Source organism: Pipra filicauda, unplaced genomic scaffold (assembly GCF_003945595.2).
Source record: "Pipra filicauda isolate LSUMZ 115617 unplaced genomic scaffold, ASM394559v2 scaffold64_size3178608_pilon, whole genome shotgun sequence".
NCBI lineage: Eukaryota > Metazoa > Chordata > Aves > Passeriformes > Pipridae > Pipra > Pipra filicauda.
In genome coordinates this window covers 2,552,268-2,579,743 of record NW_024104809.1, presented here as the reverse complement: position 1 = coordinate 2,579,743, position 27,476 = coordinate 2,552,268, and the positions used below count along the sequence as shown (strand labels likewise).

Here is a 27,476-nt window from a genome sequence, read left to right as displayed (position 1 = left end):
TTTTGCATCCAAGCAACACAGAACACATATGAGCTAAGCTTTGAAAGTTTGTGAACTTCCCCCTCATCTGGAATTCCCCACCTTTAGACAGCTTTCAGGAGAATAAATTAATTTTTATTCTTCCTAAGCCCTGGGTTTTCTTTCTTATCTGTCTCTTAATGTCTGTTTCCTTCATGAGCTGTATCTTTTATAGTTCAGATTAATTCTTTATGTGCTGTCTGATAGCAGAGAGTTCTTAACTCATAGAAGCTGTTGAGAATAGCATTTCTCTTTTGAAGGATTTTACTGGTTTTGTCATGCTGGCACAAAGCCTCTGTGAATGCTAGGTAGGACTTCAGGCTTGTATCTAAACCAAATATTTCCAAGTAGTTGGTTTGGCATTTTTTTGTGTGTTGCTTTAAGCGAAACATTTTTAATACCATCTCCATCAATTGCTGTATTCTGCTGCTATCTAGAAAATGGGCAATAATCTTTTGTTGGTTTATCTGATCAGAAATGAAATAATTCAGTTTTCTCCTTTTTTTAGATTTTAGTGTTTTCTTTTAGCTGTGGGCTGGGTTTTCCTTGTATATCCTAAAGTTCTAATCTTTATTACATTCTGTGATTTGGTACTTCAGAGGAATTCTAAAGTTTTCTTTGTATTCTGTAATACAAAACCAGGGTGATTTTGTGTTATTTTATCCTTGCTTGCTTCACTCCTTCATGACAATACCTAAGTATGTAACAGCAGGCTAACATCTTTTTTGTCTGACTGGGATAATCTTTAGTTGTGCAAAAAATTGGCTCTCACATTTTCCTTTTCCAGCTGCAACTACAAAATAGTAACACACATGGCCAGGGAAGATTCCTCACTCTACTCCCCATGCCCCCATTCTCCATATTTAATATTAAAGAGAAAAATTTGGATAAATATCCTAAATATTTTTTCCCAGGAATTTAATGGAAAGAAAATCTCTCTCAGATCTCCAGTCCTCTCACCATAACTTTTCTATGCAGATCAGACCTTACTGTCTGTGGAACAGAGGTTTTAGGTTTGGGGTTTTGGTGAGGGTAAGGGATGCTGCTGTGCAGGTGAATGGCATGAGTTCCCTCCTCATCTCTGAGCCAGGAGTACTGAGTGGCACTGCCCTGTATCCTGCTTATCCCACTCCACATATGCTGCCATTGGGGTCTTGCAATGATTCATGGTGACAAGTTGCATGATTTTGACAAGAGTGCCCAAGGGTCAGAAGGTGCTCCTAACAAATTTTGAAAATGTTAATTTCTAGGCTTTGGTGGAAGTGGAAGTCAGTGTTGTGCTGATCTTTTGAATCAAAATCTCTTTTTGTGACAAGAATGTGGATTACTGCTTTTTGTCGTTTTAGAGGCTTTTTCTTTTGTTTCCTTTGGCTTTTATTATTCTTTCATTTTGTTCTTATTAATCTTAGTTCTATCTGTTAATGTTGTGACAGCAGAATATTTCTCATTATCTATGTTCACCTCCAGAGAAATGAACACAAAGGAAATGTGAGCTTCCTAGTAGATCCTCAAGTCAGCTTTGTAGTTCGTTTTTAGTTTTTGAAGAATTTTTTTCATTAAGATTGATTATTACTTTAAATAAGCAAAGTAAAATTATGGCTTTGAGTGATGGCTTGTATTTTTTTATATTGTTCATATTAATTAGTGACTGCGGGTATATGTGGCTGCCAGGAAAATATGAAAAGCACTGAGTTTTAAAAGTAACTGTACACAGTGAAATTAATTTTTGAATGTGTTCACATTACAGATTTTACTAGCCACGACATTCCTTATTATTTATTATAACGCCTTTCAGCGTTGGACCTTTGGCTCCCATAGGAATATGCTGTGCTCTGCTGACGCAACTTTGGAAAATGCAATAAAAATGCACTGGAAACTGCAGCTTTCTAGTAGGAAGTTTCTTGAAAGCAGTGAAGTTAAAATGCCTCACAGTAAAATGAAAGTAGAGTGGAGGTCAGTGAGCCAGGTAGATATACCCCCTCTCTGTCGCTAGCTGCACTTTCTTCTTTTTTTTTTCCCTCTTGGAAATTTGATCTTGAGGCCATCATCTGCGTTTTGGCATAGGACAAACAGAGAAAACTCGTATATTCCTTTCATTGCTGCATAAGGACCCCACAATTTTGCTACATGAGGTTCACATGTTAAGGCAAAAGTTGTTGATTTGTGACTGCAGCTGTGACTTCATCCTGGTTTTGATTATACTGTAGCTGAGTCCTCGGGGGAAGGGCAAGGCATGCTCCAGAGGTGGTTTGGAGCACATACTGTTGTTTGTTCCTCTCTTTGTTTTTCCACTTGTTCAAATAAAATATGTCTGTGGCCAGCTGCTAGCCCAGTGGCTAGTGGAGTTGAGGAAAGGGATTTTGCAGACATAAACGAGAGCATCTAAGAATATTTTACAAGAGTCTCATGTTCAGAAAGGTCTGGATGCCTTCTTCCTCGTCTCCACCCCCATAAAGGCCTCTCTGAAAAGCCCACTTAAAACACCTCTTTATTCTTTTGGAAGAGTGCTACTTAAAATTAAGGCAGAATATTCGTATTGCCCAGCTTAACTGCTTGGCACCAGTTGTCCTACATTTTGGTGGGGCTTTGTTACTTGTGTGTTGGTGCTGGAGAGACTTGTAGAAGGCTTGTCCACCCCCTTCTGTGATGGTCAGTGACAGACCGTGTGGAACTAGGCAGAAGCAAGGTGGAACCTGAGGACACAGTAGGGACCCTTCTGCTGCCAGCGTTCAACCCTGCAATTATAATGAGAAAATTTGGGGAGGAACGGCTCCCTGAGCAGCAGGTTTTGTAAATGGGCTGATCTGCCAGGAGAGGCCCGTTGGAGTTGCTTTTTTTGGTCTTGGTGGTAATTATATTATGTTCCTACTGGTGTTTTCCTGGTAGCTGAGGACAAGTCTGCAGTTTTTTAGATGTGTTTAGGAGGGCATGAACAGGTGATTATATGTAATGTTTGCATTTAACATGCAAGTCCTTCTTAGAGAAACAATGAGTCATATGCCTGCAGGCACAGCCAGTTTCCTTAGCTTGCTGCTTAGCAAGATTTCACAGAAATTATTTTATCAGAAGCTGATATTTAGCTCCTGAGAGCACTGTGCCTCTTCTGCACAGAAATAATGCTAATTTGTTATACATTAAACCAGCAGGTTAATGCCACTTCTGAAAATACCTGTGCACCTTCTTATTTGAGTCCTCGTACTTCTGCGCTACATACGTACAGACATCTCTCATATATAGAAAGAAATATATATACATATATATATACACACACGCATATATATATGAAAAAGATGCTTCCTGGTCAAACTTCTGACTTGTAAGTTTGTTTGTGAACATTTCCTTAGCAAGAAAAAAAAAATCCAAAGCAGACACCCTCCCGTCCTATCATTGCTGAGTGGTTGTAAAGGAATCATTTTAACTCACAGCAGGTATGTGTATGTAGTGATCATATGTTCCCAGGCATTAAGAGTGTTTACATTCTTTCTCTAAGAGGATAATTTTTCTTAGTGCTCTGATCAAATCAATTCTGTTTTAAGTGATTAAGTGTTTAAAAACCATTTACAGTAGAGCGGATTTACCTTGATTAAGATGATATGCAGCCCTGAATAGCTAGTTGTTCCTGTGAGTGCAAGCAATTCTATTTGAGGAATTATCACAGATCTTAACACTCCTCTGACACCAAAATTTAAGTTTTCTGCTTAAATAAATTTCCAGAGATAAAATAGAGGTAAGGCTTTAAATGAAGGGCTAGAGAGGCTGTCCTGCATCATTTCATACCGAATATCCAGTAAACATCAGAGTGCATATGGTGGCATTCTGAAAGCTTTCCTTGTGCAGGTAAGCACAGCAGAGTCTGTAGGGCTGCATGTGCAAGATTGGATTACAGGGTTAGGGACTGTATTTTCTGACTCTTATCGCTAGTCTTACTCTGAATACGTGTATTTTCCTTTAAATGGCATCCGGACAGTCTCAAATTGTAGCATTTTAAAGGTCTCTTGTTGACACAAGCATATTAGTTAATTAAGGAAACAAATCTAGACAGAATAAGATATTTTCTCTTTAAGGTTTAGTCATTTTCTTGACATATAACCTTAAAAAAAGAAGAAAATGAGAAAAAAACCCACACACACATGCACAAAAAAACCCCCAAACAAACAAATAAAAAAATCAAAAAACCCCCCCACTGCCAAAAAAAACCCTTAACAACCACCAAACCATAAAATTCACTAGGATAGGAGAGAGTTATCGTATTCATGATAACTGAGAAGTAAAACTGACTGTCCAGTTTGTTTTTTATGGTTAGAACTGAAGGAAAAAATAAGGAAGAAATGCATATGTATGATAAATATGAAGTAGATTGTTGTTTTTAACACTGATATTAATAATGTCAGGAAAACCATTTTATCATACATGTTCATAATTATTTCATTTTTTTGAATGAGCTTAAGACAAACTCTGTAGGTTTATATTCAGAGCATTTACATAGTGAGATTGTTTTGGTCATAATTTCAGCTTCATGCAAATTAGAGCTGCACAGCTGAAATGTACCATCTCTTTAATATTAGTTAATGATTTCTTTAAAATGTATATGGTTACAGGCTAATGCTTCAACAGTAGATAGTAGTGCTTCTTGTTTCAGGAAATGGAATTAAATTGGAATAAGTTGCTCTTCTATGAGTAAGTAAAAAGATTCGATTTTTTGCTGCCCATCAAAAGAGTTAAGTAAAATGAAAGTAGCCTTTTGCAAATGTATATTCTAGATTTAATGTTGCTTTATTTGAATGATGATACATACAACTTCTTAATGTTCTGCTAGGTCCTAGACAGGGTTCTTAAATGCCACTGAAAAAATTGACAGGAGTGATGATTCAGAAACCTGATCATCTTTACCTTACTTCTTCTGCATTGCGCCTTTCAAAAAGAGGTTGTTGCTAAGAGGGTGTTGCAATGCACTGCATTTCTTCGGGATCTGAACAATGAAGAAGCCTTATGGCAAATTCTTGTTCTTGTGATCTTCTTCATATATCTGTTAAACCAGTGTTATCCCAGTTGATATCCTTTATGTTCTGTGATCAACAGAATTTGTCAGAGATGTGGGGTTTTAACAATTTGGACTAGATACAATTCAGTTTAGCAAGCAGAACTTGATACTCAATGATTACTATTGTTCAGGGCCCGTAAAAATAGTTTGGAGGCTTAGTCAGAACTACAGTAATAAATGCAGTGAGCAAGCTTTGAAAAAAAAATATTAAGAACAGGATCCTGTGAAGCTATACAGGCCACCTGTGCAAGACGTAACCCTGTGGAGATTTAAGGCTACTTTCCCAAAGGGCTTGTACAATACTTGCAAGAAATAGCTTTGTTGAATTTGCAGCTGCCTGGTTAAGCATAGACCCTGGTCATCTGCTCCCTGGCCTGGCAGGTACAACAAAGGCAGAGTTTTGGCCATTGTCTAGTGCTGGAGCAGTGGGAGTTGCCAGTGCTGCCCCTTGAGGTACCTTTGGGCTTTGCCGTATCCCCTGCCCTGGAGTGGGCAGCCCAGCCTGGCATGGAGCACAGAGCACCTCTGTACCAGCTTACCTTGACCTTGGGGACTCAGGATGGCCTGGGGGGATGAAGAGGCAGAAGGGAGCAAGGAAAGAAGCCCTTGACAAAACATGTGTATGACAGTTTTGGAGAAGTGGCCACCAATGTTGTAGTTTCACCTTTGTCTTAGGGAAGCTATGCATGCAGGTTGAACTGGAGGGAGCATCTGTGCCCTATTGTGGGACACAAATAAAACTCCTATATATTTACAGGTATAAAATATATGCAAACTTACTTCACTGTAGGGGAAAATTATAAGAGCTGAGACCATGGTGCCTTATAAAAAAGGATGATCCTGTGTCCAGAATCAGATCTCTTATTATAAATGTTTGCTTTCAGAGTAGTGTTCAGGAAGGTTTTCACACTAGCTTTGCATATGTACCTAGCCTACCTGGCTGTAGGCAGTGAAGAGAGAGAGGACTGGTTTTCAGAGGGCACTTCCACAATTCCATGGGTATATTCCTTGGGAGAAACCCTGCTTTCTCCATGAGGTACAGCAGGAGACTGATTAGCTAGGTATCTAAGTACTGAGGTGTGAAAGCCTCCTTCCTTCCCTGTTCTGCACTCTTCCTTCCCAAAGGATTGAGTGTTGCTTCTCAAAGCTGCAGTGTACCACTTCGTGTTTTGCTGAAGTATTAGTGTCAGACTTGTAAGAGGAAAATTATGATATTAGGTGGCTTATAAGCCTATTTAATTAGGTACTTCCATCTCTAAGAAGTCCCAAGGTAGTTATTAGCAACTGTTACTCAGCAAAGAGGGTTTGTAGGGGATCTCTCCTCATTGTTCTAAGAGTGCTTCAACCCAGTCTCTAGCACTGCTCAGAAACCAGAGAGCTTTAACACAGCAAGTGAGCTAAACTGGAAGGCATCATTATGCCTTTGTGCAAACGTATTTTGGGTATTGGATGCTGTTGATCCCCTATCTCCATAAAATGTAAAGTAGAACCAGATTACCTGTGCTCTTACGTCCTAGGACTAGCAGGCCATGACTGTTCAAATGGGAAAGAAAATGTGTAAGAGGCATGTGATTTAGGACTCAGATAGCCTGAGCAGTACACGTGGAGTAAATGGAAATAATTATTTGCTCATAGCATGATAATCGGGGACACTCAGTGGATCAGTTTGCCACAAAAGTGAAACAAAGTGAAGTACTTCATTGTACAGCACACAGCTGCTAACCAAAAGAGGTCAGTGCCACAGGAGACAGCTGAGCCAGAGGTATCAGTGCAGCCAGTAGGGAGATTCACAGAGAAACAGTTTGGTTGTGGTAGTTTAGCAGAATAGTCTGAAGGCAGCTAAAATCCTTAAGTGACAGCTGAGGGCACACTAGGAGAATGATCACCCTGTTGATGCTCCCAAATGTTGTCTTTGCCCAAGCATCTGCTTTTGGCCACTTTCAGAAAGGTTTTTGAACTAGATCAGCCTCTGGCTTTCCTGTAGCACAGGTAAGACTCTGGACTATTAATTCTCCAGTGCTTTTTAAAGCGAGGTAGTGAAATACATTTTGTTTCAATCCACTAATTATTTACAGCGGGGAGTCAGGCTAACTTTGCTCATGTGGTACTTTATATATGAAAAGTTAACTGCTGTCACGAGTCATTATTTCCATTGAGAATAGTGATTCATCTTTCCATGCATAGTCAACAGATCTCTCAGTGGGAATGAAATTTTAGCTCATGTCACCATTCTGTAGGAGGAAATACATATGGAGACAGGACATTGTGTTTGGATACATGTGTTTTCTGTTGAACTGGGTTTGAGAACTTTTTTCTCAAGTGTTTTGAGTGAATTTAGTATTTATTTTTCCACAGTTAGCTTCAGAATGGTAGTTGCAGAGGAAAAGACTCACTATTATGGAAAAAGATACACTTCAGCATGGCCTCTCAAGTGTGACTCAGTCCTGATTAGGAAAACCAGCTTTTAGCTGCTATAACTGCTACTAGAGATAGTATTGCAGTCAATGTTTTAGCTGACATTCATTTCTGTTGTATTCCTTTCATCTGTCTGGTGGAAATTTGCCTTACTTTTATCTAATTGCTTGTCAGAATGGTCTATTAGAGATGCTACTTACACTGGAAAGGCCCCTTGGGTAAGAGCTAACCACACCAACTCTGCCTTCTGCATTACTGTAATTGTGAAAATTTGGAAAGAACAGCCATTTGGAGAAGACAATTTCAGGATCTATAAATGCAGCATATCACAAGTTACTTTGCACTTTGGTTGTGTCCTTTATGTTGAATTTTTATTTTTTCACTTTGGCTGTCTTTTTAATGTTCAGTTTACAAACTTAGTAAGGGAGTTGGAATGGAATTGGGAAAAATCTGAAGTCCAAATGTCACAGTTTTGTAAACAGAATAAATATGCTAATGAACAGCATCTGTATGAACTTGGGGTAGCAGTGTGCATATTTTCAAGTATTGTATTTCTCGTGAAGAGGTGTCTTTTATAAGGACAACTCTTTTGAAAGAGCTTTGAAACTGTGTACCATGACATGATACAAGATTTTGATATTTCTTTTAAGAAATAAGTTTTGGTGCAGTATTTGCCCCAAATTCTAGTCTTCAAGAGTCAGGACATTGACATCCTTAAAAAGATTTTCACAACAGAAGCCCAGTTGTGGGAGAATCTCTTTTCCAAGTGCAGAGTCCTAAGCTTTGTGCAACCATAGGAGTGATGACAGTCAGAGGAGTGTTGTGAGAATGTTTTCAATCGCCTTTATCTTTTGATGCTTCCTGCAGCACACTTTGGCTTAGGCAATGCTTGTGGTAAGAGGCGGTTAAATTGATGTAAAGACCAAGTTGATTTGACATGTTTTTTAACCAAGTGTTTATTAGTTGAAATAATTTTGGGTGTTTTTTGGCATAATTTGTGTTTGAGTGGGAACTTGACTCATTGTCAGAAGTCTGTGTATATTTGAGCATGTTAAGCTGACGTTACCAAATGGAACCGTGGGAGGCTTTTGGCTTGTGTTTATGGAGTATAAACCAAAGCTCCTACCTTGCTGCCTCAAGAGCCACAAAAATGTTAATATAAGTCAGAGATGCAAGAAAAAATGTATTCCATATAGTCTGTCTACTTGTCAGTACTAGCTTTTTCCTTGGGTTCCTTTCCACTATTTTGTTCCGTCTAGTTTTAGGTATCACAAGGGATGAGACTTCCTCTGCATTCCTGTGGAAATTATTTTGCAGTCCTCATAAGACTTTGTGAAATTTTTCCCTCATTTATGTTTCCTGGTTCTTATATTTCCAGAGCAGAACCCACACCAAAACTGTCAGGGGTTGCTTTCTGGTTAGCTTTGGCAAAATGATTCAGGCTTCCTTCTTGTCCCTGTGTGCTTTCGTTAACCGAGTGAACCAGTGATCATTCACGTGCCTCAAGCTACAAGTGTTCTAGGAGAGCTATTGTGATACCTGCTGCTGAAGGGTGCTGTGAACATTTTAAATCAACCTGCATGTATCAGGTGAAGCAGTAGTAGCTGTTAGAGTTTCTTTTATTGTATTTTTTTGTGTTTCCCTCAGACTGGATTTTCTGCACAAAGTCTAGTGTCTCTTAAATCTTCCTAACTGGTTTCCCTTGTTCTCTTCTCTCTGACCCCGCTCCTCTGTATCACTAAGATACTTACATATAAACTATGAAAAGGCCAATTTTAGGCACTTAAAGCTAGATTAAGATGAAATCAATGTTTCATTGGTAAGCAAAAAGTAAAATTATTCATATAAGCCGCTTGTAAGATTGGGCATTTTTTCCCCACTTCATCAAAGATAATTTGTCCCTGAAGAACATGTTTGTATTTGTCTTGGGCATGTAACGGTCCAAACTAATTTGAGCTATTGTATGAGTTTCCAGGAACACAGTAGCTTTTGCAATTGCTTCAAACCCCAGAACGTTTCTGGTCTATGATCATTTAATTGGTTCCCTCTATTTTATTTTTTAATTGTGTATATATATATATATATATATATATATATATATATATATAAAAACAGTAAATATATGCTTAGTCTAATCGTTATAACTAAGTTCATCAGGAACTGTAGTGATAGGACAAGGACATTCATTTGAATGTTACTTGATTCATGAGCCAGATGAAGTAATTGGAAATTGCTTACTTTTGCTTTTTGTCTTTGTGTTTTGCTTGGTTTGCTAAGCTAATTTCTTGTGTGTTGACTTGCTTCTCTGCCTTTAGCTTGAGTTACAGTACACAATAAGGTGCACAGTGGCAGCTGCTTTTTGAAAAGTTGCCATTTGGAAGGAAGCACAGAGGGTTGTCCTGCAGACCTGCACGTACACGTACAACATCCGTTACGTGTGGATACGCCCTACCTCAGGTGGGAACACAAGCAGCTAAAGGCATACAGACTTTTTGCAACACAGAAGCAGTTTTGTGAAAGATGTTTTTTTCCGAGTTTGTAAATGCTTTCTTAGATCTGGTATGTATTCTGAAGCGTTGCACAGTATGATAACAGATGAGCTAAGTTGCTTGCTGCCAAAACCCTGCAAAGAGTGAGTGGTATGCAGCCTAAGGAGGAACACTGCTCTTTTAAAACTATGCCAACCTTAATATTGTTACTAAATTATGGTTTAAATCACAAAATCATCACAGTGTTCTCGAAAGGAGGTGCAAACTAGGCTCACTATACAAAAAGAGGGAGGATATGTGCAATACCTGTGAAACCATAGTGAAAAAGGAAAGTAAGAAGCTGTGGATTTCACGTCTTATCAGGATATTTTTACTGCATGATCACAGTCTCTCACCAGTCTCATAGCTGAGCCTTTTAAAAAACATACTCTGCACTTCTAGCTGCTGTTCTCTCACAGCCTGTTCTGGTACCTGAATTGGAGAGATTGTGGTGTGGTGTTTTCTCCTCAACAGCCCTTACACAGTGTGTCAAAAAACAATAAAGCAAAGAAACTTGGGTTTGGTGATGTGGTGAGTCTGTATCATGTTAAAGCTTCTCAAGCGGAAACAGTGGCCAATGCAGTTCAGTAAACTGATCAGAAGTAAATTTACACCATAAGTGGAATTTCTACTCTAATTTAAAAAAAAAAATTAAACACATGAACTTTTATACAAGTAAAGCTTGTATGCCAGGTATCATTAGTCTGCATCATTGTGGCTCTGTTCTCCTACAGCCAATATAACATGGGTTCAAATTTTGGCTCATTTAATGGAAATATGGACATGATTGATACAGATCACATTTTTGCTACTGAAAGATTCATTCATACACAGAGCTCATGCGAGTGATTGTGTGAATGCTGCTTCATAAATGAATTTAAAAGGTTTCTGACACTCTGCCTGACTTGAGACAGCTAATTTTAAAACATCAGGAAGTTTTGTGAGGTTGTTGAGGATGGAAGTTTGTTGTGTCGCTTTATAACTAAGTTCTGTGCAAATTCAGAGGACTGTTTGCTGCTTATACAGCTTTACTTCAGCTTTTGGTTCTACTGAGCAACTGGACAGTTTTATTTGCTGAGAGTTGGCCAAGGGGGTCTCTGTGGGAGAATGCTGATAAACCTTACTATTTTAAACCTGAGTCTCTCTCTGCTGTTTTTGAAGCACAATGTCTCTCTTTCTTCTACATATATCCTGTTGTCTTGCCTCCCCATCCCTGTTTCGGCCTGACTGCTGCAAAGGTGGCAGCACTTCTCAATTTCACATCACATGTCCTCTTTGTGATCTTTCTCATTAGCTTGGCCGTTCATTTCCCTCGGTTAAGCACTTTGAGACTGTTCAGTGACTTCCATCCTGTGCACCCTGAAAAGTCATTGTTCTTCCAGTGTCCCTGCGAGACTACATTGTTTTGGTGAGGCAGTTCAGGAGTTAAAGGCTTGTGGAGTTTCAAAGAACTGCCGGACAGCTGCTGTAAAGTATCCCTCCAAATCCTAGCTGACCTCATTCTTGTCAGACAACAGTGATAATATCCAAACACGGGTGCAAGACAGGAAGTGTTTCAGGAAGGTATGTGTTTCGTGCAAAGACATCAGAAATGTACTTTCTCCCAGGACCACTTACCGTCAGATCCACATTAATTTAAACGAAACAGTAAAATTCCAGAATGTGTTTACAGAAACATTATTTCAGTCCAAAAAAACCATTGCTTGTTGCTCTAGTGTGCAAATGGCAAAAGCAGATGAGTTAACCACTGTATGTATTTCATATAATCATATTGCTGGCTATATAAACCTACTTTTTAATCATATGGAGGATTCACATATCAAAACTTTTGATAGTTTTGTTTACTATTTTTAAGCGGTATCTTTGACTTGAAAAAGTGATGTGAGAGAAATACAAATCTACTTAGAACACATTTTCACATTTACTTTACACTCAAAAACTGATTTGATATCTAACAAGCTTTTCACTAATTTAATCAAGTGAATTCCTTAATAAGCAGAACAAAATCCCATTTTCCCCCCAGTGCGTTCTATGACTTAGAATTTAAAAGAATTGGATAAATGGGGCAATGCCCTCGCATTCCCAGTGTAGGAAGTGTGAGAAAATCTTCTAAATATTTGCAAAGAAATGAAGGAATGGTTTGGCTTTTGGAAGATCTAACATTTTTTACTAGTCAGTCTGCCAAGTTATCTGCAAAAAGTGTCCTATATGTACAGATTATTGTTATTTTCATCGTACTGAAAAATTCATACATGAGAAATGACTTTATATTTTATTTATATTTTTCAGTAGTACCCACTTAAAAACTTGCAAATAGAAATAATTCTTACCGGTTCAGAGATCTTCTGCTGATAGTTAGGGATATTTTCCCCTAAATTTCCTCTTAGTTGTCTCCAGAACTGTGTCTCTTATTGTATGAATCTGCAGTAAAATTCAAAAGTAAATGATTAGTTTTAGCAAGCATAAGTAAATATTGCTTGAGAGATTTCTTTAGATTGCAGAGGTCCTTATTTCAGAATTAACTTGATAAATTTATTAAAAATAATTTATTAAGAGTTAGAATAGATTGAGTAAAGATTCTACCATTTAAAAAGTTGCACATGAATGATATGATTAACTACAATGAAGTCTAGCAGATACCTGTAAGAATATTAAAATAAAGCACAGCTATTTACCCTTGAATTATTGTTTCATTTAAAGGCTTGTTTCTTCTGTACTTTTTCCCTGTATTCTTCTGCAGTTTGAAAAACATTCATTTCTGTTGGTAAGGAGCGAGCAAATTCTAGCTGCTAGAACTTATACAGGTCATTTCATCTTTGGAGATTCCCGAGTTAGGGAGACTGGGTCACTGCTCTCGAAGGGCCCTTTGAAAAGCTTAGCCCACAGCCAGGGAGCTGCGGGATGTTGAATGGTGTACTGGCAAAGGTTGGTCTTTTTTACAGAGGTGTGACCAAGTTGTTCAGGTGAGGTGCACAAGGAGATAAAGGCAGGATACTGGAAGGAAGACCTGAGTGGAACTGAACTCAGCCCTGCTACATGCGGAGGAATGAAACGAGCATGATCTGTGTTTTTAGATGATGATCCAAGGATGTAACAGAAAAGAAAGGGAAGGGATTATTTGGATGCAGCAAGGCATATTTTTGTTATTTGCTGGTAGCAACTCATTTGATATACACACACAGTTGTTTCAGACTGAATTATATTTTATATTTGTCTGCTGTTTCTGGAAGTTATTGCCAAGAGTGAAAAACCGCATAATATATTGCTAGTATTAAACCAACTATTACTGATGGATAATGACAGAGTAGAAGGAGAAGGCACCAGTTAGTCTGGGTTAGCTCATGTGTTCTGGATAACTCTTTCTTGAACTCTTAGATTTCTAAAGTTCTACTAGGCTATGTTGCTTTTTGGATGTGTATAATTGTCTCTGTGTCAATGTCAGGTAATCTCAAGTACTCCCATGATAATCTTCCTCGTGTTTTTTCAGTTAATGTGCCATTTGGTCACTTTTCTGTTGGCTATTTTAATATGATAACAAACACCACAAAGGCTCCAATAATGCCCCATAACAAAAGAAACATGTTTGAGTTTTTAAAACTGCAGATGCCCTGCATTGTCACTTATATTTTACTTGTCTTTGTGTTTTAATGTTACAGGCACCAAACTTTGGATCTGTAGTGGCTTTCTTATTTAAGTTCCAAATTCCTGATAGTGAAGCATGGAATTCAGTGTCTGAAGTCAAAAAGGGCTAACCTTTTGAGAAACTTTATCTAATTACTGGACAGTTACCAACTCAGGAGGGAGATTAAACCAGAATCCTGTTTTACTAACTGTTGGTTAAAACAAAAAAAAATTCTGTAAAATGCAGTGTAAACATTCACCTTATGAAATCATCTAGTGATCCAAGATATGGGAAAGTATGTTGATCCATCAGTCTGTCTCCTTGGCTTTTCAAGGAGATTTATCATGAGGCATTTAATTAAATTGTTTTCATGTAATAATGATGTTAAAAATGTGTTATTTAAGGGATTTTTTTTTCTTCATAGTATATTGGGTTGGTTTTGACCAGTATAACAAGATGTACATAAGGAAATTCTCTGCTTCTGCTTCAAAAGAAGGGAAAAAAATTTTTTTCCTGATTTTCAATATAGCACAATAAGATGCTTTCTGGTCCTTTCTTGTCTTTAGTCAGAGAAGGAGGTAGTAAGAAAATACCAGATGTGAATTTGGTGCACCTGTCAAGACCCCAGTGACTTGTCCAATATGTTAAATCCTCAAGGAAATGAGGGTGGGCTCTCAGGGATTTCTTGCTAGAATTCAACCCTCCAAGCCCTCCATGCTGAGAGAAAGGAAGCTTTTTACGTAGCTTTTACATATAACTGAAAGTCATTCTACATAGCTTTCACAAATACTGAAGTCATACTAAGATAGTGTAACACTTTTTGACACATTGTCATAGTACTTTTTTTAAGAACCAAATAGAACTTTACTATTTTGAGTCACTCCCTGAGTAATGGTTTGCAGCAAGTGTAATTTTGGGGCTTTCTGTTGCTTTTCTGGCAACTGTAGAGAGGTCTGTTCCATGTCTCACCCATGCCCAAAATGTGATGGATTTCGTTTCTGTTCAGTTCATAATTTCTGCCAGTTCTGTGACTGTCCCTTTTTGATCTCAATGTATTCTGGCCTTTCTCCTTCATCTTTATGCATCCAGCTAAAATACCTCTCCATCAAATGTATAGAGGAATTTGGCACTTGTCTTGGTATTCTGAAAGAAACTAAAACCAGGCTGTTGTGACTGTCCCCTTCAAGGGCTCTTCCATGGTGCACAAGGAACATCAAGGAATATGATGCCTTACTGCTTAGAGAGCTCTGTTTGAAAATCTGTGGATTTTTTAGTGAAAAGAGTAGGACTTCAGGATTGATTTGTTTTTTTAAATCCAAGGAACTGAGATTTTTGTTCAGTTCATGTTTTAACCTTTGTGTTACTGAGCTGTTTAAGGCTGATAATTGAGATAAGGCCTGGCATGGATGGATTAAAGGTATCAATTTTGTGAGTGGTTACATGTGAATGTAGTAATACTCAAAATCACAACGTACTGCTCTCTCTTGCATACTTGAAATTATGCCTACATATGCATTAATAAAAAAGCAGAAAAATTGAATTATATAGGGTGCATGAAAGTCCTGGTTCCAAAGGTAGGCAGTATTTTGAAAGAGGAATGCTGTAGTTTAGGATAGTTAGACATGCCTTCCCTTGAATGAATGGGATAAAATGCCTAAGTCACTCCAGTGCTGTCCCCTCTCTCCACATTTATTGCCTGTGGATGTGCTCTTTGAGCAGTAGTTGTATAAACTCTCTTGACCAGCATTTTCTTACCAAAGTTTTACAATCACTTTAAGAAAACTATTTGCATTGCACCAGTGGCAGTTTGGTAGGAGTTGTTTGTGCTCTGCTCTGACTTGCTGCCCTTCTTTCAGAGGGTACAGTTTGATGCTTCTGAGCCTGTTTCTGCTCTGCTAAAAGGGGATACGTGTTTTGGTAATGTGCCCTTCTGACTGAGAGGTGAAAGACCAGATAGAGCCTTCTTTTTAATGATCTCAAGAGAACTTGAATACAAACTGCATGAAGGCCTGCAGTCTCTGAAGGAGATTTGCTGGGATTTGATTCTGCCTCTGAGTCATTTCAGCCTGGTTTTTGACCCATTAATACACCCTTGTCACACTCTTGCTGTTGCCTTTTGTTATAGTCATTACATTTTTCTGGTGTCTCTGCAGCCATTGTCTGTTTTGTGTCTTTGATTTTGTTTTCCTTTACTAGGCATGGATTTTTAAGTTGGCAAGAAGATATCAAATTCAGTTCCCACCACCAGAAAACTCTGTGCATTTGCATGGGGCATATAACAGACATGCAAACTACACTGCATGTTCCTTTTGGGAAACTGCAGCTTCCTGGGGGAGGACTCTCACTACAGTAGGTGTGCAGGCTGAGTGGGCTGTGAGTGTTCCTCCTCCTTGCCTTTCTACAGCCTGTACTGACAAAGTCCATGTGCATGTTACTTCCAAGGCGTGAGTTAATTTTTGAGACCCTTTTTTAGATGTGGACATGGAAGGAGGCAGTGGCGCAAAGGAAGATATAGGAAAGGCCTCTAAGGACCCAGATGTGTCCTCAAAACTGTGGAAAGCTCTTGTCACCCTTTAGTATGTGTTAAAGGCACACACAGGCTCACCCCATGTGACAGATACCTTATATGTTTGAAAGAGTTTCTTGGCTTTCTGCCGAATGTGTGTGGGCCATTTGGAGCAGACAGCTTTCTCAGAGGGGACAAAGGTCAGTTTAAAATTTTTAGGTGTACTATGTAATGCAAGCTATTGGCAGATTTGAAAGATACTCTTGAAGACTTTGTCAAGGAAGAGACCTTTTTTCCAAGAGAAAGTTTTGGGTGCAGAGTGGAAAGAGGAATATTTGCTAGATATGTATGAAATGTATTTGTTTTGAAAGCCACCATTATATCAGGTGTAAACTGTGAGCCTGGTTTATACTCCTCAGGGCAGGGGAAGATGGAATCTGTTGTTTATCCCAGCGCACGTTTTCCCCAGGGTGTTCACATACGCTATAGAATATTCATTAATCTGTTGGCATTTTATCTCTAAATCTCTTCTTTGGTTTCAGGTCTTAAATTAAAAAAGACAAGCTAGACACCCCCACTCCTCCCAAAATAAAACGAAATTGTTAAACTGTCCTTAACACCTTTGCTGAATGAAGCACAAACAGATCTCTCTTACCAACCTCCTGTTTTCTGGCAAACCCTGTTTATCGATGTAGGCATTCTTCTGAGAGATTTTTCACTGTTGCCCACATACTCTTTAGCTGACCTTCAAAAAAACTGATGAGAAAGGGAATAGTTTTAAGGCAGATTACTGCCTATTTGAGATATGGGGTTATTAGTGTTTTTCTATGTATGACATTGAACAATTATCAGGGACAAAACAGCCTTTTGCTTCTCTCAAGTCAGTGTTGACTTTAGAGCAAGAAGGCAGAAAAGGGACATGTCATTTACATAAGCTGAGCAAACATTCAAAACATCTTGATTCAATTTTAAGGAGAGATTTAGGCCTACTGTCATGGCACGATGGAGATACTTTCCAAACTGGTGTCAGAAGATAAATGCATTTTCCTTGCTTTTTTGCATTCTTTATTATTTTGATACATTGTCTTAACATTGTAGGTATACAGTTGGTCCTATTTTGTATGTTATGTTTAATATTGGGAAAAGGATGCCATTATTAATGATTAAGAACAAAATGATCAGATGTTTTTATCTAAATGTGTCACTTCAGTTATCAGTAGCTCACGTGCAGCCATTGTAGTGGGTCAAAGACAAAGGAGATTTCAATTTCTAGAGCTTTGCTTTAAGACAGAAAGTAGACCTGCAATCCTGTGGTTTAAAGTCGTGAAGCTAAGAAATCAATTTGACAGTTCACAGGATTGATACTAAGATAAAATGAGAGGAAAGTGAGGGAAAAGGGAGTGTTCTATGGGAAGGAAAGAGAAAAAGAAAATAGGCAGCCCACTTGGGAAAAATTAGAAGCAGATGAAACCACAAGAACCTGTACAAAACCAAAGCAGTGGGTTTGCCATTTTCTGTGGATGATCTTCTGAGAATTGCTACTGTGAAATGGCTTTGGGGGACTTAATAACACAGCTGCTGCTACTACTACCTGCTGCTACCCCTTGCGTATTTTGGGTGATAATTTTCTTTATTTCAAGAAACTGAGGATAATTTAATTCTGCTCTTAATCTGCAGGAGTTTTTATTTGCTTAAAGTGAATGGAAGTGATCTGCCCTTCCTTCAAATGATCATTTCATTTTCAAGATGTTTAAGGTGAAATAGCCATATACAATATTCTAAATTATAGCCACATTTACTGAAGCGACTGCTATCAATTCAGAATGAGTAATAATTTTAAAAAGAAATTCTGAAATGTTCAGGTTTTCTCTTGCCCCAGTGTTTCCCCTTGTCCTTCCTAATTGTACTCATTGTACAATTGATTCACAACTATACGCTATGAAAGATGTTTAAAAACATCTAGACTAACATGGAAATTACGTAACTGTGGTGAAAACTTCAAAAGACAGCTTGGGGTTTTTTTTTCCTTCTTTGCTTTGTTTAGGTACGTGTTTGGGCTGGCTTTTTATCCATGCCCTTTTGCAAATCCTTCATATTTGTACTCTAAGTAACTGGTTCATCAGGAACTTTGAATGAAGTATACAATCTCACGGTGGGAAGATATCTTTTTTTGCGTTTTCTTTTTCTAGTTTCCATGTTCTTTTAGGGTGTGGTTCAAACTGAAATGAAGTTTAGGTTGGTCTTTCCTTTTTTGACCTGCCAAAGTGTTTGTTCTGCTAGCGTTGCTCTGCTCCCTGTAAATCAGACATTCTTCTCAGGCTGCGTCAGGTTACTAATGACATGATTAATGCAGGAAGGGTAGAGAAGGATGACGTAGTGGCTCATGCAAAGTTTACCTGAGAATTATCTGTAGCTCTCTACTGTTTAGTGTCTGTGTGAGTCATGGCCTGAAGCCCTGCCATTCCCTGTTCTTCAGCTGGGCAAGATCACACTTACCTCATTCTATGTATGCATTTCTCCCTTTCCTGCCAAATCTGATTAGAAGCACTTTTGTTTTAAAGTCCATGTTTATGAAACATTAAATACACTTTTTGCAGATAGCTGACCATAAGGCTAAATGAAAAGTGCCATTAGATATCTGTGATCCAGACAGCTTTAGAAACTTTCTCTCTTCTTACATTAGTTCTGATTCTTATCAACTGAAGTCTTTTTCACATTCATGGGTTTAGCAGTGATAGTGTTATGACATTGGTAAGCTTTGCAACAGGACCATGAGTCAGTTGCTGTCTGTCAGTAAAGTCTCCCCTTTCTTCTTGTGTATTTGTACAGATCAAAGCTTACAAAATGCAAACAGCCAATTTGTGATGCTGTCTCCAGCTTTTGAAACTTCCTTGGGCTGCAGGTACAATGATTCCCATCAAATCTGATTCACCTATTGATGCCTTAATTAAATACTTGGGAAATTGAACTTACTGATCAAGAAATCTTGAGCATGTTCTCTGATATACTTTTAAGTCTTGGTCATTCTCTTTATTGAGGGCTGGCTGATTGGGCCTTTTTTGTACCTGAAGATGGCATTTGCTCTCCTAGTTGTGTATGTGTGTCCTTTAGCTGTCAGACTCTCTTGAGTCTCTCTTAGGAGACTAGAATGAAGTCAGTGTAGAATTTGCAAGTAATGCTGATTATTTTTTCAAGATTCTTTTGTTTTCTCTGTAGAACGGTCACAAAGTCTTTGGCATTCTTCAGGTTTCCTCAACTGAAACTGTCGTCTTTGTGTGAGCTGCTCAGTCTGAATTATCTTGTGCAAAAAGTGCTTAATGTTTAACTGTACAAGAGCATGCTGAAAGCAAGCTATAGTTTTCCAGCCAGCTCACATCTCACAACCTGCCAAAGCCTATATCAGGAACATGATGTGTGGGAAAAAGTTCTAAAATGATAGACAGAAAAATGTCTTGTGGGAAACCTAAAATGCCATGAGACTCATTCTGTTAATAAAGAATGTTTTTACAAGCACAGCATCATCCCCTTTACTTTTTGCCATTTTGAAAAACGAAAGCTTGAGAGCGTAACATTTGTGTAGAATGTAAACAACCTTGATACTTAGATAAGTGACATTTCTTGGAAATAACATTGCCTTAAGAGAAAAGAATGGTCAAAGTGAATAATTAACCAGAAAAAAAAAAACCACCTTAGTTCTGTAAGGCTCAGCTACTTCTAATAAAGGCCATACTGATGCCTGAGATAAAATTTTATATGCAGTTTCTGACTGCATTTTGGAAACATATCTTAAAGAAAACTTATCCTATGATCTTTAAATCTGAAAAGATGCACTAGATGAGTAAATTCTTAATGGAAACATATCATTAAAAAACTCAGGAGTTCTCAACATGGAACACATGCTAATGGAGTTAATGATTATAATTACACAGATGCCTGAATGGGGATGGCAAAAGTTCATGTTCAGCTTAATGTTGTCTGTATTTAATTTTACTACTTTTAAAGGAACTGTTTATATAAAAGAGTAACATAGATTTTATTCGGTGAGTCAGTGTTTAGGCAAAAAATAAGCATATTGTTTGACACGTGCCTTTATGTAAGCTGTGTTTCTAGAATCTGTCTTTCAGTTTGAGCGGTGAAATGGTATTTCTGGCTTTTGTTTTCTTCTGCCTAAATAGCCAGTGCCTTGGCTGTAGAAATGATTTTTTGCTTTTTGTCTAAAGCCCTCTTCTTCTGCACTTTCAACTAGAAAATAAATAAAACTTAAAAGTTTTTTTCTCAAAATTGAATGACACTGAATGAAGTAGAAGTGAAAAAAGAAACTGTTCCGTAAAACTTGTACCTTCACTTCTCCTGCAGTTTTATGAAGCAGGACATGGCCCACCCTCAAGTTCATCAAGTTGTAGTTGCCTCTTGCTGCACATGGTGACAAACAGCCCTGAGAGGAGAGAGCGAGCTCCGTCTGGCTCCTTGGCTTAGTTGAACTCAAAAATTCAGAGGAAGCTCTGATTGAGGAAGGGCCTGAAAGGCAGGAAACAGATTTTGGCAGCATTGTCCTGGCTCAGGTGGCCAGATAACAAGTGTACCAAGCCAAAAGAACTAAGTGGCTTAAATGGCCAGAACTATAGTTTGTAGTCTTATTTACTGGGCTACTTAAATCTAGATTAACTAAAGAGTAGTTTGACTTTTGCACATGCTTTTCTTTGGTTGGCATTTATGGTGTGTTCTCGAGCTTCAGACAGCTTGTCTGATAATACTACAGGTCACCATGTGTTTCTGTGTGCAGATAGGTAGCTTTCTCAAATGCTTTGTAGGGTCATCTTGGTACTTCAGTAGTTTTTATCTTGTATTTCACCAAAGATATAAGGGGATGCAAAAGGCCAACATTAGATTCTTACCTATTCAGAAAAAGCCCTATGGAGTCTCCAGAACAGTGAAGATTTAGTATTTCACTTTTGCTGTGTATGCCTTTCTTCCTCTGACCTTTGCTGGTACCTTAGTTATACCAGGGCCATAGGAAGCCTGCAGCAAACTATTTCAGTTTGGTGTTGGCATCTTATCTTCCAGGGAGAGTGCACAGAAATGCTTTTTCAAATCTGCTTTCAGAGTTTGCATGTTGCTGTAATCCATTCATCAGCTGAGCAGTCAGTTTCTCATTACAAGTTACCAGAAGGATATGGGGAATCTAAGTGTTAAAAAAAACCAAAACCAAAAACCTCAAAAAACCCCCAAACAATAAGAAAAAAAAAAAACAAAAAACCCCCAACAAACAAATTAAAAAACCCCAAACCAAACCAGATCTGAAACCTCTGAACAGAACAAGTGGAATTGAAGAAAATTATGATCTCAGGGTAGGCATGATGCTCAGAGTTTGTGCTGGGAAGGTATCACGTGTCAGAGAGATGGTTCATGCTCGTGATGCAGTGGAACAGCTGTGCAAAGGTCTGTGCCTGGAGCCTTTCTTTTGGCTCCCTCTGGCTTTTGAGGAGGGCCCAGACAAGACCTTTGTGATGAGATTTCTTGTGTTTCTTTTGAGACTCTACCTCTTCTAGGTCTTTCTCAGAGGCTAAGCCTTTGTTCCTGGTTCACTGGTGGCTAAAACAGCCCCTTGCAGTAAACCAGCCCCTTGCAGGGTTGTTGCTCAGCTACCCTGGAGCCCTTGGTGTGAGCTCAAGTAGGTAAATAGCTACGGGGTAATTCAGAGGGTTTCTGAATGCCCTGTTGCTCTTTGGTTTAACAGCATGTGAAAAGTGAGTAACTTAACCAACAGAGATCTTCCTTCATTCTTGGTCTAAGTGTTCTCCTGGGAATTGGTGGGTTTGTTTGTCTTGTCTTTAGATAGGCCTGACTTTCCCTCATCTCCCATAATTGCTGCTGCCACCATTTTTCCATTTGAGAAGGTGTTTCCAGAGATAACCTCTTCAACTTCCTGAGTGCAACTCTGTGACATTCCTAATTTGTACATGTTATTTTCTACCATTTGTCTAGCTTTGGAAATTTCCATTTCCCAAATCCCTTTAGGAGAGATAGGAAAAAACTCACTTTGTGAGGGTGATGAGGCACTAGTATGGTGTCTTTTAGATCACCATAACAAATATTTTCCATTTCTGAATTTACTAAAATCTTCTTGCAGGTAAATATTGGAATTTGCTGACGGGGAATCTATTTTAGCATTGTATAAAGGTTTTTCTTTTGTAGTGATTCTCCTAAATGTGTTTAAAAGATAACAAGAAGTCACAAAAGTTAACACTGCATGATATTCAGAAACTGATTCAGACATCAGGGAAGTTCGTGCCACTTCATAAAAGTGGAACTACTGGATCTGGTACTTCTGTTATTGACCTATTATTCTAGGGAAGAAGAACTTTTACCTGCTGTTCTGAAAGTCATTCCTGGTGGTGGGGATGGACCAGCTGAGGAACAGATTTTGATGTAATAAGTTTCAACAAATTTCATTCAAATGACTTCCGAGATAGGAGAGAGAGATCTTGGTATGAGCTTTTGGACTTTAGTTTTTTCAAATCCCCACAGGACACAAATTCATGGGATGCCAAACCACATTGGTTCCACTGTTTGTAAAGCTGCTTGCTCTTTTTTGTGGTAGTTTTTTTAAATCCAGTTATGGCTGCCTTTGCTAAACTTGTGTTGTGTTGCTAGCTTTACTGTGTATGTTCCAGTTGCTAAAATACAAGAAGCCACAAAGGGCATCAGTATAATAAACAAGAACAAATAAGGACAGTCTGAAATGCTGTTCTTGCAGATAGCTGTCTTAACATCTGAAATAAAATTGTTTCTGTTTTTAGTATTTATTTTAGTTACAACTTTCTTACACCACTGTGAACTTCTTTTCTCCCAGTGGAGTAAATACAGGAGGACAACTGCTCACTTGCAACTGTTTAAGAATTGCAAACGGTAAAAGTAAAAAGTAAAAAATACTTCAGATTTGAGAATGAGTTTTTATGTGAAAAGTATTTTGAATTCTAAGCATTAGACCTGCTTTCAATTTTGTATGCATGTTTGTCATGCAAAATTTTGGAATTGTCATCTTATGATGAAAGAAATTCAAGCTTTTTCATCTTTTCTCATTTCTGATTCCCATTTAATATAATGAAATAATCACCATGATACTTGTGCTTACTCTAACTGTAGTTATTTATAAATAACAATGGTGAAAGCTGTGATTATGAAAGCAGTTTAGCCTGATAAATATCCTTCAAACTCCTCCCGATTACATTTAAGTGACAGCAGTATGAGATTAGACTCAGTTTAAATTTGAGTCCTGTATTTAAAAGTCCCTGAATTTCTGTGGTCCAGCCTCCTCTTTGAAACCTGGAAGATGACCTATTAGAAGTATGATCCTTGTTACAGAATTGCTCCAATTTTCTGTAGAGACCCAGCACTTCTGAAGAACTTTTTATATTCCCTTGTTACCCTGCTTTAAGACAGGTTTCCCTGTGGTAAAACAGTTTCCTTTATTACTTGTTTGTTTATATTAATAGTGGTTTCCTTCTTAAGGTTAATTATTGTTTCAAAGAAATTGCAATTTCCTGTTCTGGTGTAGCTTGTTTTCTTTAGATTTGTTCCACAACTGTCATGATATCTGTAAAATATTGTTCAGGAATGCTTGTTATTTTGAAGGTGCAATGCTCCAAGGGATGATTCTTAATCATTCTTACTTTCTTCTGTCTCTTTTCTTCCAATTTTAGGTAAGAATGACTTTTGTGGTGATTTTTGGCTTTTGAAGAATGTCTCCTTTGGTAAAGTATTAATCTGTGTTCCTTTAAAAAAATGGTATTCTTTTTCTCTGTATTTAAGAGAGGAGGGGGAATCCTTGGCCAAAGTTAGTGCTGTGCCCTTTTAAATACTCTGATATGGTTACTGGAAGAGAGTTTGAAAATTTCAAGTAGCTGTTTGGGGTTTTCTTAATAATTTTCTGTATGCAGAATGATTGTAAAATGCATAAGCAAGTTATTAACTGTCACCTGCAGTAGTTTGGAGAAGTTTGGAATATATTTCCCTTTAATGAAGCGATATGCTGCTTTGGATTTCTTGTGGAACATTTGCATGCTCACAGACCCTGCCCAAGCATATAATGAAGCTTATGTAGTATAAGTTCTTCATCTGTCTATACCCAGGAAGAATTTAAAGCTAGATAGTAAAAAGTAGGTAAGTTGAACACACTTTGTAAATTAAATGATGATTCAACTGAGTAATTAACACAAGTTGCAATACCAGTATTCCAGAGTTGTTGTTTCTTTTTTTCAAAAAAAAGAAAAAAAAAAGCCTGATATGTCTTTACTGTGTAATAATGAAGTGGGGGCTGTACTGTCCTGTGTTTTTTCCCCTCCACACCCGTACGAACTGTAGACTTGGAAGCTTCCCATTGAAAGGCTGCAACCTCAAGGGAAAAGATCTTTCATTTAGCAGGCCTAGAAACTACTGTTGATTATAAGAGAATTGGTATATTGTGGGGAGTAATGCAACTATAAATATGACTTCCTGTGCAGTAGACATGTTTGCCAGTTACTGGAAGCTTGAAAAAGGAGATCTTGTCTGGTTACAATTCACAATCAACCTATGGAAAGGACTTGAGAACAGCAGTCCGTTTCTTTTATCAGGGACACGCTGGTTCACAGGACTCCAGTTCTGCTTTTTTGTTCTTTTTCCTATACGTGTACAGTTTTAATTAATCAGTGAGAGGCCAGGGCATGAGGTAATGCTGGAAATCAACAATTTGAATCCTGTGATTCTTAGTAGAGAATTAATGGAAACAGAGGTATTGCTATCTTCTTGGTCAAAGTAGTATGTCATTTGGACAGTATCTAAAGGCAGACTCTGGGCTGCTGTGTGCACAATATTCCTTTGGGGTTTGTCTGTTTTTAGAAGACCAAAACTAAAACATGAAATAGTGTAATTTATACTGGGAAATAATCCTGATCTTTAGAATTCTCTGGCATCTGTATTGTCACAACTTAGTCAGAAGGACCCTCTGTAGTCCTCTAGTCTAATTACATTTTGTGTAATGTAAGGCAAAAATCTCTCGCTTATTACTGAAACAGATTTTATGTGGGTTTCAGCCTCTAATAAAATCCCTGCAAGTTGTGTTGATTTTAATTTTTCTCAGGTCTTAAATATGCTCTTTCCTTGCCATTCTACCTGAAGGACCATTAGTGATGTTCTCAAATGAACTCTGGAGAGTTGCTTTATTTCACGAGACAAAGCTTGTAGTTACCCAGAAGTGGGTGCATGGTGCTTGTCCTCATCTTTACTGCTTCCCATGTAACTGGATCCCAGGTGGCAGTGAAGAGGAGGTGGAAAGCAGTGTGACAAGAAGATCAGGATAGATAGGGACTGACACTGGTGCATGAAGAGCGAGGAAAAGGTATGAAAAAGCTGGCATCAGTCACTGCTTCAGAGAGATAAGAAAACATTAATCTAAAATGTAAAAGGTGGGATTCCTATATTTGTTCTCTATATATTGGTCTTGACCAGGTTCTTATTTTTAGAGTAACCAGATTTAGAAGAGATTCAAGCCTTTGGGTAGTGGTTCTCAGTTGATGGGAGAAACCTGAGAGGAGGAAAGAGGGAAACCACTCGTGTTCCATCTCTTGCATGTGCTCTTGCTTATGTACTTTCACTCACTGTTGTCCTTTCCTAGCAGTCTCTTTTGTTGGTTAAAGAATTACCATATTTGAGAGTTGGAGGCTGAGCAAAGCTGTAATTACCAGTCAAGAGCACTGCATTAGTTTCACTCTGTCAGCTGCCTGCCTCCGTGTGCTCTTTCCACTTCTATCCAAACTACCATGCTATGTACTCCACAAAGGACCAGAAACCCGGACATTGTGGCACTTGCTCTGGGCCACATCAGCATGCAGTGTATGTGTATGTACTGCACACACAGCACACTCCTGGGCCATATGGGTAGCCTTGCTGCAGTGCCATTTTCTGTTTTGTTTTCTGAATAGACAAGCAGCCTGGGGGCAAGGAGGAAAGAAAAATCCGCTGTGAAAAAACTAGATTTCACTTCCTTGAGATCAGTTTTTGCACTGGTTTTATAGAGTCACTTTCTGTCATTCCGTTAAGAAAATAGTTAATAGTCCTACATCTTGCGTACAGATAGAAACACTGCTTTCTTCCATCTGAGTTCTGTCCTTTGACTTAAGGGAGCCATGATCCTACAAACAAACTGTCTCCTCTGAAGTTTTTCATTAGCACAAAGCTCATAATCGGGGGAAGAAATTGAAGTATGGAGTTAAGATTATTTATTTTGAAATATAAATTTAACTGCAAAAAAGGAAGAAATTAATTAAATATAGATGTAGATTACATCACTTGTTCTGCAGTACTTATATTTTCTACAAGGATACCAGTTTACTGCCAAAACATGACTCAAAAGATCAATAGCAAACAATCTGTACAAGTTTACACAAGAGAACTGAAGTATTTCATTCTGTAAGCATTGTGCTTTAAAAGCACACATTGCAAAAATAGATACTTCTTTGGGAAGGCTCCTTTCTTAATTTTCACTGTTGCTTTCAGAAGTATGTCCAAATAGTTACAGGGTTTCTTTTTTTATTTCTGAGAACTCTGTTGCTGCACATGAGAATGTAAGAGAATTGGAATGGCTATGGCTCTGAATGCTTGCAGTTAACAGAGGTCAGTCATAATATTTCTGTCCACAAAGACAGTCTTAAATTAAAAAAAAAATTACAAGTTTGATGCTTATTTATTGTAACAAAGAATTCAAATGGAAGTCTGAAAGGTACCTTTCTTTTTAAGAATATACTGATCATGGTGGCTGTGGTTGAGGGAGATTCATTTGTCATACCTTTATAAATACTGCTGTGTAGTGCATGTAATATTTCTTGCACTTTGATTCCTTTAAAACCCTCTGGATTTTCTAATCTAAAAATCTGTGTATTAAGAAGTGAATGATGCTTTCTCTTGTGCTTGGTTACTGTTCTGTATTATAAAACTATTTGCACAACATAATACTGCATTAATAGACATGTCTCTCATTTTTGTATAGTCCTTTTTTGTTGAGAACGTTAAATGTTTTGCTTCTCAGTCATTGCCTTTACAATTCTTCTAATGCTCTGTATGTTGGTCCATTTACCAAATCAAATGTCAGAAGGGAGAAGGAAGGAGAACTGCCAACTCTCTCCAGTTTTCTAATCTGTTATTTAAAAATTACTTACAAAGCTCTCAAGCTCTAGGAGGAAAAATGTGCAGTTAAGAAATGAATCCTGTCCCTTTTGTTCACCTCATGCTTTTTATTAAACTCTTTGGCTCTTGATTTAACGTTATCTACACAGTAACTGATAGTCAAAGTCTCCACAGCATTTCCAA

At 38.1% G+C, this 27,476-nt stretch overlaps 2 protein-coding genes across 3 annotated transcripts in view; one reads left to right on the top strand and one right to left on the bottom strand.

Moving 5' to 3' along the window:
* Window positions 1–27,476, top strand: part of CMSS1 (cms1 ribosomal small subunit homolog) — a 223,629-nt gene that overhangs the window by 88,399 nt on the left and 107,754 nt on the right. The window lies entirely within an intron of this gene.
* Window positions 1–27,476, bottom strand: part of FILIP1L (filamin A interacting protein 1 like) — a 188,972-nt gene that overhangs the window by 86,657 nt on the left and 74,839 nt on the right. Inside the window, exons 1-2 of one of the 2 annotated variants that reach the window (XM_039388428.1) lie at window positions 20,470–20,485; window positions 12,333–12,423 (exon numbers count right to left, since the gene is read on the bottom strand). The gene's annotated coding sequence lies outside the window, so the exon portion shown is untranslated. Of the gene's footprint in view, window positions 1–12,332; window positions 12,424–20,469; window positions 20,486–27,476 lie in introns of those variants that run through there. The other variant, XM_027727510.2, reaches the window with a different exon arrangement.